This window comes from Camellia sinensis, unplaced genomic scaffold, assembly GCF_055761805.1.
Source record: "Camellia sinensis isolate YWXY unplaced genomic scaffold, ASM5576180v1 Unanchor6, whole genome shotgun sequence".
Classification (NCBI taxonomy): domain Eukaryota; kingdom Viridiplantae; phylum Streptophyta; class Magnoliopsida; order Ericales; family Theaceae; genus Camellia; species Camellia sinensis.
In genome coordinates, this window is record NW_028129474.1 from 16,445,001 (window position 1) to 16,454,676 (window position 9,676).

The window sequence follows — 9,676 nt, forward strand, 5'->3', positions numbered from 1 at the left end:
CGCAGGCCTTGCTACGGCGTCGCCCAACATGCAATGCCACGGCCTCGGCCCGCATGCCATGCCACGGCCTCGGCCCGCATGCCTTGCCACGGCGTCGCCCAACATGCCATGCCACGGCCTCGGCCCGCATGCCTTGCCACGGCCTCGGCCGCGCATGCCATGCCACCGCGTTGCCCGGCATGCCATGCCTTGGCCTCGGTCAACATGCCATGCCACGGCCTCGGCCTCGGCCCGCATGCCTTGCTACGGCGTCGCCCAACATGCAGTGCCACGGCCTCGGCCCGCATGCCTTGCCACGGCGTCGCCCAACATGCCATGCCACGGCCTCGGCCCGCATGCCTTGCCACGGCCTCGGCCGCGCATGCCATGCCACCGCGTTGCCCGGCATGCCATGCCTTGGCCTCGGTCAACATGCCATGCCACAGCCTCGGCCTCGGCCCGCATGCCTTGCTACGGCGTCGCCCAACATGCAGTGCCACGGCCTCGGCCCGCATGCCATGCCACGGCCTCGGCCCGCATGCCTTGCCACGGCGTCGCCCAACATGCCATGCCACGGCCTCGGCCCGCATGCCTTGCCACGGCCTCGGCCGCGCATGCCATGCCACCGCGTTGCCCGGCATGCCATGCCTTGGCCTCGGTCAACATGCCATGCCACGGCCTCGGCCTCGGCCCGCATGCCTTGCTACGGCGTCGCCCAACATGCAGTGCCACGGCCTCGGCCCGCATGCCATGCCACGGCCTCGGCCCGCATGCCTTGCCACGGCGTCGCCCAACATGCCATGCCACGGCCTCGGCTAGCATGCCATGCCACGGCCTCGGCCCGCATGCCTTGCCAAGGCGTTGCCCAACATGCCATGCCATGCCACGGCCTCGGCCCGCATGTCTTGCCAAGGCGTTGCCCAACATGCCATGCCACGGCCTCGGCCCGCATGCCTTGCCACGGCGTTGCCCAGCATGCCATGCCACCGCGTTGCCCGGCATGCCATGCCTTAGCCTTGGCCAGCATGGCATGCCACGGCCTCGGCCATCATGCCATGCCACGGCCTCGGCCCGCATGCCTTGCCACGGCGTTGCCCAACATGCCATGCCACGGCCTCGGCCCGCATGCCATGCCATGCCATGCCTTGGCCTTGGCCAGCATGACATGCCACGGCCTCGGCCCGCATGCCTTGCTACGGCGTCGCCCAACAAGCCATGCCACGGCCTCGGCCCGCATGACATGCCACGGCCTCGGACCGCATGCCTTGCTACGGCGTCGCCCAACATGCCATGCCACGGCCTCGGCCCGCATGACATGCCACGGCCTCGGCCATCATGCCATGCCACGGCCTCGGCCCGCATGCCTTGCCACGGCGTTGCCCAACATGCCATGCCACGGCCTCGGCCCGCATGCCATGCCATGCCACGGCCACGGCCCGCATGCCATGCCACGGCCACGGCCTCGGCCCGCATGCCTTGCTACGGCGTCGCCCAACATGCCATGCCACGGCCTCGGCCCGCATGCCGTGCCACGGCCTCGGCCCGCATGCCATGCCATGCCACGGCCCGCATGTCTTGCCACGGCGTTGCCAAACATGCCATGCCACGGCCTCGGCCCGCATGCCTTGCGACGGCGTCGCCCAACATGCCATGCCACGGCCACGGCCCGCATGCCATGCCACGGCCTCGGCCCGCATGCCATGCCACGGCCTCGGCCCGCATGCCTTGCTGCGGCGTTGCCCAACATGCCATGCCACGGCCTCGGCCCGCATGCCTTGCCACCGCGTTGCCCAGCATGCCATGCCACCGCGTTGCCCGGCGTGCCATGCCTTAGCCTTGGCCAACATGTCGAGCCACGGCCTCGGCCCGCATGCCATGCCATGCCACAGCCCGCATGTCTTGCCACGGCATTGCCAAACATGCCATGCCACGGCCTCGGCCCGCATGACGTGCCACGGCCTCGGCCCGCATGCCGTGCCACGGCCTCGGCCCGCATGACATGCCACGGCCTCGGCCCGCATGCCTTGCCACGACGCCGCCCAACTTGCCATGCCACGGCCTCGGCCCGCATGCCCTGCCACGGCCTCGGCCCGCATGACATGCCACGGCCTCGGCCCGCATGCCTTGCTACGGCGTCGCCCAACATGCCATGCCACGGCCTCGGCCCGCATGCCATGCCACGGCCTCGGCCCGCATGACATGCCACGGCCTCGGACCGCATGCCTTGCTACGGCGTCGCCCAACATGCCATGCCACGGGCTCGGCCCGCATGCCACGGCACGGCCTCGGCCCGCATGCCTTGCTACGGCGTCGCCCAACATGCCATGCCACGGCCTCGGCCCGCATGCCATGCCACGGCCTCGGCCCGCATGACATGCCACGGCCTCGGACCGCATGCCTTGCTACGGCGTCGCCCAACATGCCATGCCACGGCCTCGGCCCGCATGCCACAGCACGGCCTCGGCCCGCATGCCTTGCTACGGCGTCGCCCAACATGCCATGCCACGGCCTCGGCCCGCATGCCATGCCACGGCCTCGGCCCGCATGACATGCCACGGCCTCGGACCGCATGCCTTGCTACGGCGTCGTCCAACATGCCATGCCACGGCCTCGGCCCGCATGCCATGCCACGGCCTCGGCCCGCATGCCATGCCACGGCCTCGGCCCGCATGCCTTGCTGCGGCGTTGCCCAACATGCCATGCCACGGCCTCGGCCCGCATGCCTTGCCACCGCGTTGCCCAGCATGCCATGCCACCGCGTTGCCCGGCGTGCCATGCCTTAGCCTTGGCCAACATGTCGAGCCACGGCCTCGGCCCGCATGCCATGCCATGCCACGGCCCGCATGTCTTGCCACGGCGTGGCCAAACATGCCATGCCACGGCCTCGGCCCGCATGACGTGCCACGGCCTCGGCCCGCATGACATGCCACGGCCTCGGCCCGCATGCCTTGCTACGGCGTCGCCCAACATGCCTTGCCACGGCCTCGGCCCGCATGCCATGCCGCGGCCTCGGCCCGCATGACATGCCACGGCCTCGGCCAGCATGCCTTGCCACGACGCCGCCCAACTTGCCATGCCACGGCCTCGGCCCGCATGCCATGCCACGGCCTCGGCCCGCATGACATGCCACGGCCTCGGCCCGCATGCCTTGCTACGGCGTCGCCCAACATGCCATGCCACGGCCTCGGCCCGCATGCCATGCCACGGCCTCGGCCCGCATGACATGCCACGGCCTCGGACCGCATGCCTTGCTACGGCGTCGCCCAACATGCCATGCCACGGCCTCGGCCCGCATGCCACGGCACGGCCTCGGCCCGCATGCCTTGCTACGGCGTCGCCCAACATGCCATGCCACGGCCTCGGCCCGCATGCCATGCCACGGCCTCGGCCCGCATGACATGCCACGGCCTCGGACCGCATGCCTTGCTACGGCGTCGCCCAACATGCCATGCCACGGCCTCGGCCCGCACGCCACGGCACGGCCTCGGCCCGCATGCCTTGCTACGGCGTCGCCCAGCATGCCATGCCACGGCCTCGGCCCGCATGCCATGCCACGGCCTCGGCCCGCATGACATGCCACGGCCTCGGACCGCATGCCTTGCTACGGCGTCGCCCAACATGCCATGCCACGGCCTCGGCCCGCATGCCATGCCACGGCCTCGGCCCGCATGACATGCCACGGCCTCGGCCCGCATGCCTTGCGACGGCGTCGCCCAACATGCCTTGCCACGGCCTCGGCCCGCATGCCATGCCACGGCCTCGGCCCGCATGCCTTGCCACGACGTCGCCCAACTTGCCATGCCACGGCCTCGGCCCGCATGCCATGCCACGGCCTCGGCCCGCATGACATGCCACGGCCTCGGACCGCATGCCTTGCTACGGCGTCGCCCAACATGCCATGCCACGGCCTCGGCCCGCATGCCATGCCACGGCCTCGGCCCGCATGACATGCCACGGCCTCGGACCGCATGCCTTGCTACGGCGTCGCCCAACATGCCATGCCACGGCCTCGGCCCGCATGCCACGGCACGGCCTCGGCCCGCATGCCTTGCTACGGCGTCGCCCAACATGCCATGCCACGGCCTCGGCCCGCATGCCATGCCACGGCCTCGGCCCGCATGACATGCCACGGCCTCGGCCCGCATGCCTTGCTACGGCGTCGCCCAACATGCCTTGCCACGGCCTCGGCACGCATGCCATGCCACGGCCTCGGCCCGCATGCCTTGCCACGACGTCGCCCAACTTGCCATGCCACGGCCTCGGCCCGCATGCCATGCCACGGCCTCGGCGCGCATGACATGCCACGGCCTCGGCCCGCATGCCATGCTACGGCGTCGCCCAACATGCCATGCCACGGCCTCGGCCCGCATGCCATGCCACGGCCTCGGCCCGCATGCCATGCCACGGCCTCGGCCCGCATGACAGGCCACGGCCTCGGACCGCATGCCTTGCTACGGCGTCGCCCAACATGCCATGCCACGGCCTCGGCCCGCATGCCATGCCACGGCCTCGGCCCGCATGCCACGGCACGGCCTCGGCCCGCATGCCTTGCTACGGCGTCGCCCAACATGCCATGCCACGGCCTCGGCCCGCATGCCATGCCACGGCCTCGGCCCGCATGACATGACACGGCCTCGGACCGCATGCCTTGCTACGGCGTCGCCCAACATGCCATGCCACAGCCTCGGCCCGCATGCCGTGCCACGGCCTCGGCCTCGGCCCGCATGCCTTGCTACGACGTTGGCCAACATGCCATGCCACGGCCCCGGCCCGCATGCCATGCCACCGCGTTGCCCGGCGTGCCATGCCTTAGCCTTGGCCAACATGTCGTGCCACGGCCTCGGCCCGCATGCCATGCCATGCCACGGCCCTCATGTCTTGCCACGGCGTTGCCAAACATGCCATGCCACGGCCTCGGCCCGCATGCCTTGCTACGGCGTCGCCCAACATGCCATGACATGCCACGGCCTCGGCCCGCATGCCTTGCTACGGCGTCGCCCAACATGCCATGCCACGGCCTCGGCCCGCATGCCATGCCACGGCCTCGGCCCGCATGCCTTGCGACGGCGTCGCCCAACATGCCATGCCACGGCCTCTGCCCGCATGCCATGCCACGGCCTCGGCCCGCGTGACATGCCACGGCCTCGGCCCGCATGCCTTGCCACGACGTCGCCCAACTTGCCATGCCACGGCCTCGGCCCGCATGCCATGCCACGGCCTCGGCTCGCATGACATGCCACGGCCTCGGCCCGCATGCCTTGCTACGGCGTCGCCCAACATGCCATGCCACGGCCTCGGCCCGCATGCCATGCCATGGCCTCGGCCCGCATGACATGCCACGGCCTCGGACCGCATGCCTTGCTACGGCGTCGCCCAACATGCCATGCCACGGCCCCGGCCCGCATGCCTTGCCACCGCGTTGCCCGGCGTGCCATGCCACCGCGTTGCCCGGCGTGCCATGCCTTAGCCTTGGCCAACATGTCGTGCCACGGCCTCGGCCCGCATGCCATGCCATGCCACGGCCCGCATGTCTTGCCACGGCGTTGCCAAACATGCCATGCCACGGCCTCGGCCCGCATGCCTTGCCACGGCCTCGGCCAACATGCCATGCCACGGCCTCGGCCCGCATGCCATGCCACGGCCTCGGCCCGCATGACATGCCACGGCCTCGGCCCGCATGCCTTGCTACGGCGTCGCCCAACATGCCATGCCACGGCCTCGGCCCGCATGCCATGCCACGGCCTCGGCCCGCATGCCCTTCTACGGCGTTGCCCAACATGCCATGCCACGGCCTCGGCCCGCATGCCTTGCCACCGCGTTGCCCAGCATGCCATGCCACCGCGTTGCCCGGCGTGCCATGCCTTAGCCTTGGCCAACATGTCGTGCCACGGCCTCGGCCCGCATGCCATGCCACGGCCTCGGCCCGCATGTCTTGCCACGGCGTTGCCCAACATGCCATGCCACGGCCTCGGCCCCCATGCCTTGCCACCGCGCTGCCCAGCATGCCAATGCACCGCGTTGCCCGGCGTGCCATGCCTTAGCCTTGGCCAACATGCCACGCCACGGCCTCGGCCCGCATGGCTTGCCAGGGCGTTGCCCAACATGCCATGCCACGGCCTCGGCCCGCATGTCTTGCCACGGCGTTGCCCAACATGCCATGCCATGCCACGCCACGGCCTCGGCCCGCATGCCATGCCACGGCCTCGGCCCGCATGCCATGCCATGCCACGGCCTCGGCCCGCATGCCATGCCACGGCCTCGGCCAGCATGCCATGCCAAGGCCTCGGCCCGCATGCCTTGCCACGGCGTTGCCCAGCATGCCATGCCACCGCGTTGCCCAGCGGGCCGTGCCGCGGCCTCGGCCCGCATGCCTTGCGACTGCCTTGGCCAGCGTGCCATGCCACAGCGTGCCATGCCTTAGCCTTGGCCTACATGCCATGCCACTGCCTTGGCCAGCATGTCGTGCCACCGCCACGGCCAGCATGCCATGCCGGTCCGTTGCCCAGCATGCCACGGCCGTGGCGGCATGGCAAGCCACGGCCTCGGCCAGCATGCCATGCCACGGCCTCGGCCAGCATGCCATGGCACTGTCTTGGTCAGCATGCCATGCCATGGCACCGCCTTGTCCAGCACGCCGTGCCGCAGCGTTGGCCAGCATGCCTTGGCCGGCATGCCATGCCAATGCCTTGGGCCAACATGGCGTGCCACGGGCTGGGCCATGCCGGTCCGTTGCCCGGCATGCCACGGCCGTGGCGGCATGGCAAGCCACGGCCTCGGCCAGCATGCCATGCCCCGGCCTCGCCCAGCATGCCATGGCACGGTCTTGGTCAGCATGCCATGCCATGGCACCGCCTTGTGCAGCGTTGGCCAGCATGCCTTGGCCGGCATGCCATGCCAATGCCTTGGGCCAACATGGCGTGCCACGGGCTGGGCGAGCACGGCATGCCACGGGCTGGGCGAGCATGCCACGCCACGGCCTTGGCTAGCAGCAAGGCATGCCACGGCCTCGGCGAGCATGCCATGCCATGCCAAGGCCAAGGCCAAAGCCAAGGCCAAGGCAGTGGGCAAGGCCAAGTCCCTGTGCAAGGCATGGCCAAGGCCAAGGCAAAGGCCAAGGCCGCGGGCAAAGGCCAAGGCCAAGGCCAAGGCCATGGCGTGCCACCGCCTCGATCGATCTTTTTGAACATGATTCTTTTATAATCTTACCCAAACCGTGCAACACAATTAAAAATGCACTACAATCAATTTTAAATGTCATTCCCTATTTTTTTGCAATTTTTCTGGAGCTTTTCGAATTTTTAAAGCCCTTATTTGGCATAAAAAAATCAAAATAAAATAAAAAAAATGAAAAAAATAATTTAATAATTTCTATAATTACTAGTGAATCATCCTTTAATTATGGGAATTTTTCCATAATTTTTTGACTATTTTTATTAATTTTTATTATTTTTTAAGTATTAATATCGAAATAAATTAAAATAAAATATTTTCTGTAAAAAAATATTTTTTTTAATTTTTTTTATGGTGTATTAAATTATTTCCTACAACTTTCATGTTGAAAGTTTTGGCAAAAAACCATTACTTTTTAAAAAAACTCCATTATGACTCCTCGAACATGCTTCATGTTTCCTCCTGCCAGATTGAAAAGGGCTTAACAGGCTATTATAAGGGGGGGGCACCTCCCTTGCCCAGGGCAAGGCAGTGGCAGGTACGCCCCATGTTGGGCGCGGCCTGGGCTGCGGCCTTGGGTTACATGCACTGCGGCTCGACCGCGGCCTGGGCTGCGGCCTGGGGCGGCTCGGCCGCGGCCTTGGGCGGCCTGGACCGCGGCCTTGGGCGGCCTTGCGCGGCCTGGGCGCGGCCTTGGGCGGCCTGGGCGCGGCCTTGCGCGGCCTGGGCGCGGCCTTGGGCAGCATGGCGTGGCATGCGCGCGGGCATGGGCGGCCTGGCATGCGCGCGGCATGGGCAGCACGGCATGGCATGCGCACGGCCTGGGCGGCCTGGCATGCAGCCGGCCTGGCATGCCCGCGGCGTGGGCAGCACGGCATGGCATGCGCACGGCCTGGGCGGCCTGGCATGCAGCCGGCCTGGCATGCCCGCGGCGTGGGCAGCACGGCATGGCATGCGCACGGCCTGGGCGGCCTGGCATGCAGCCGGCCTGGGCAGCACGGCATGGCATGCGCACGGCCTGGGCGGCCTGGCATGCCCGCGGCGTGGGCAGCGTGGCCTGTGCGAATACCGCGCGCGTGGTCTTTTGACCACGGTGCGCGTGTTGCGCGCATGGTCGCGCACGCCTTTGCACGCCTTCGCACGCAACGCACGTCTAGTGATAAGAACCGCAGCCAAGGCAGCCCAGCCCCAAGGCCAAGGCCACCAGCATGGCATGCCACGGCGAAGGCAGCCCAGCCAAAGCCAGCAGCATGCCATGCCAAGGCCAGCAGCATGCCATGCCACGGCCAAGGCAGGCCAGCCAAAGCCAGCAGCATGCCATGCCAAGGCCAAGGCCAGCAGCATGCCATGCCACGGCCAAGGCAGCCCAGCCAAAGCCAGCAGCATGCCAAGCCAAGGCCAAGGCCAGCAGCATGCCATGCCACGGCCAAGGCAGCCCAGCCAAAGCCAGCAGCATGCCATGCCAAGGCCTAGGCCAGCAGCATGCCATGCCACGGCCAAGGCAGGCAAGCCAAAGCCAGCAGCATGCCATGCCAAGGCCAAGGCCAGCAGCATGCCATGCCACGGCCAAGGCAGCCCAGCCAAAGCCAGCAGCATGCCATGCCAAGGCCTAGGCCAGCAGCATGCCATGCCACGGCCAAGGCAGGCCAGCCAAAGCCAGCAGCATGCCATGCCAAGGCCAAGGCCAGCAGCATGCCATGCCACGGCCAAGGCAGCCCAGCCAAAGCCAGCAGCATGCCATGCCAAGGCCTAGGCCAGCAGCATGCCATGCCACGGCCAAGGCAGGCAAGCCAAAGCCAGCAGCATGCCATGCCAAGGCCATGGCCAGCAGCATGCCATGCCACGGCCAAGGCAGCCCAGCCAAAGCCAGCAGCATGCCATGCCAAGGCCAAGGCCAGCAGCATGCCATGCCACGGCCAAGGCAGCCCAGCCAAAGCCAGCAGCATGCCATGCCAAGGCCTAGGCCAGCAGCATGCCATGCCACGGCCAAGGCAGGCCAGCCAAAGCCAGCAGCATGCCATGCCAAGGCCAAGGCCAGCAGCATGCCATGCCACGGTGTCAAGGTGCGCCCATCCAAGGGTCAACACCTTGATGCCACACACATTTGTGCCCTTTGGAGAGCCAAAGCCATGCCTAAGAAGTTGTTGGTGCAAGTCCAAGACATGCCATGAAGCAAGCTAGCCACCAAGTAGCAACTTTAGGCCAATGTTTAGAGGGTCAAATGTAATCTTTTTGCCTTGTAAATTTTTATGTAAATACCTTAGTAGCAAAGGTGTTTTGAGTCCAAGAGTTGTAATTTTTCTATTTTTGTATTATTTTTAAATATCCATTATGACTCCTCAAGCATAATGGATGTTTCCTCGTGTCAGATAGAAAAGCGCTTAACAAGCTATTAGAAGGAGGGGGTACCCAAGTGTTGAACCAAACCACTTGTGCCTTAATGTACCCCAACCTTGTACATGGTAAGACAACTCTTGTAGCACTTTTGTGCATTGTTCAACTTTTGTAATGCCTTTCTTTTGAGTAA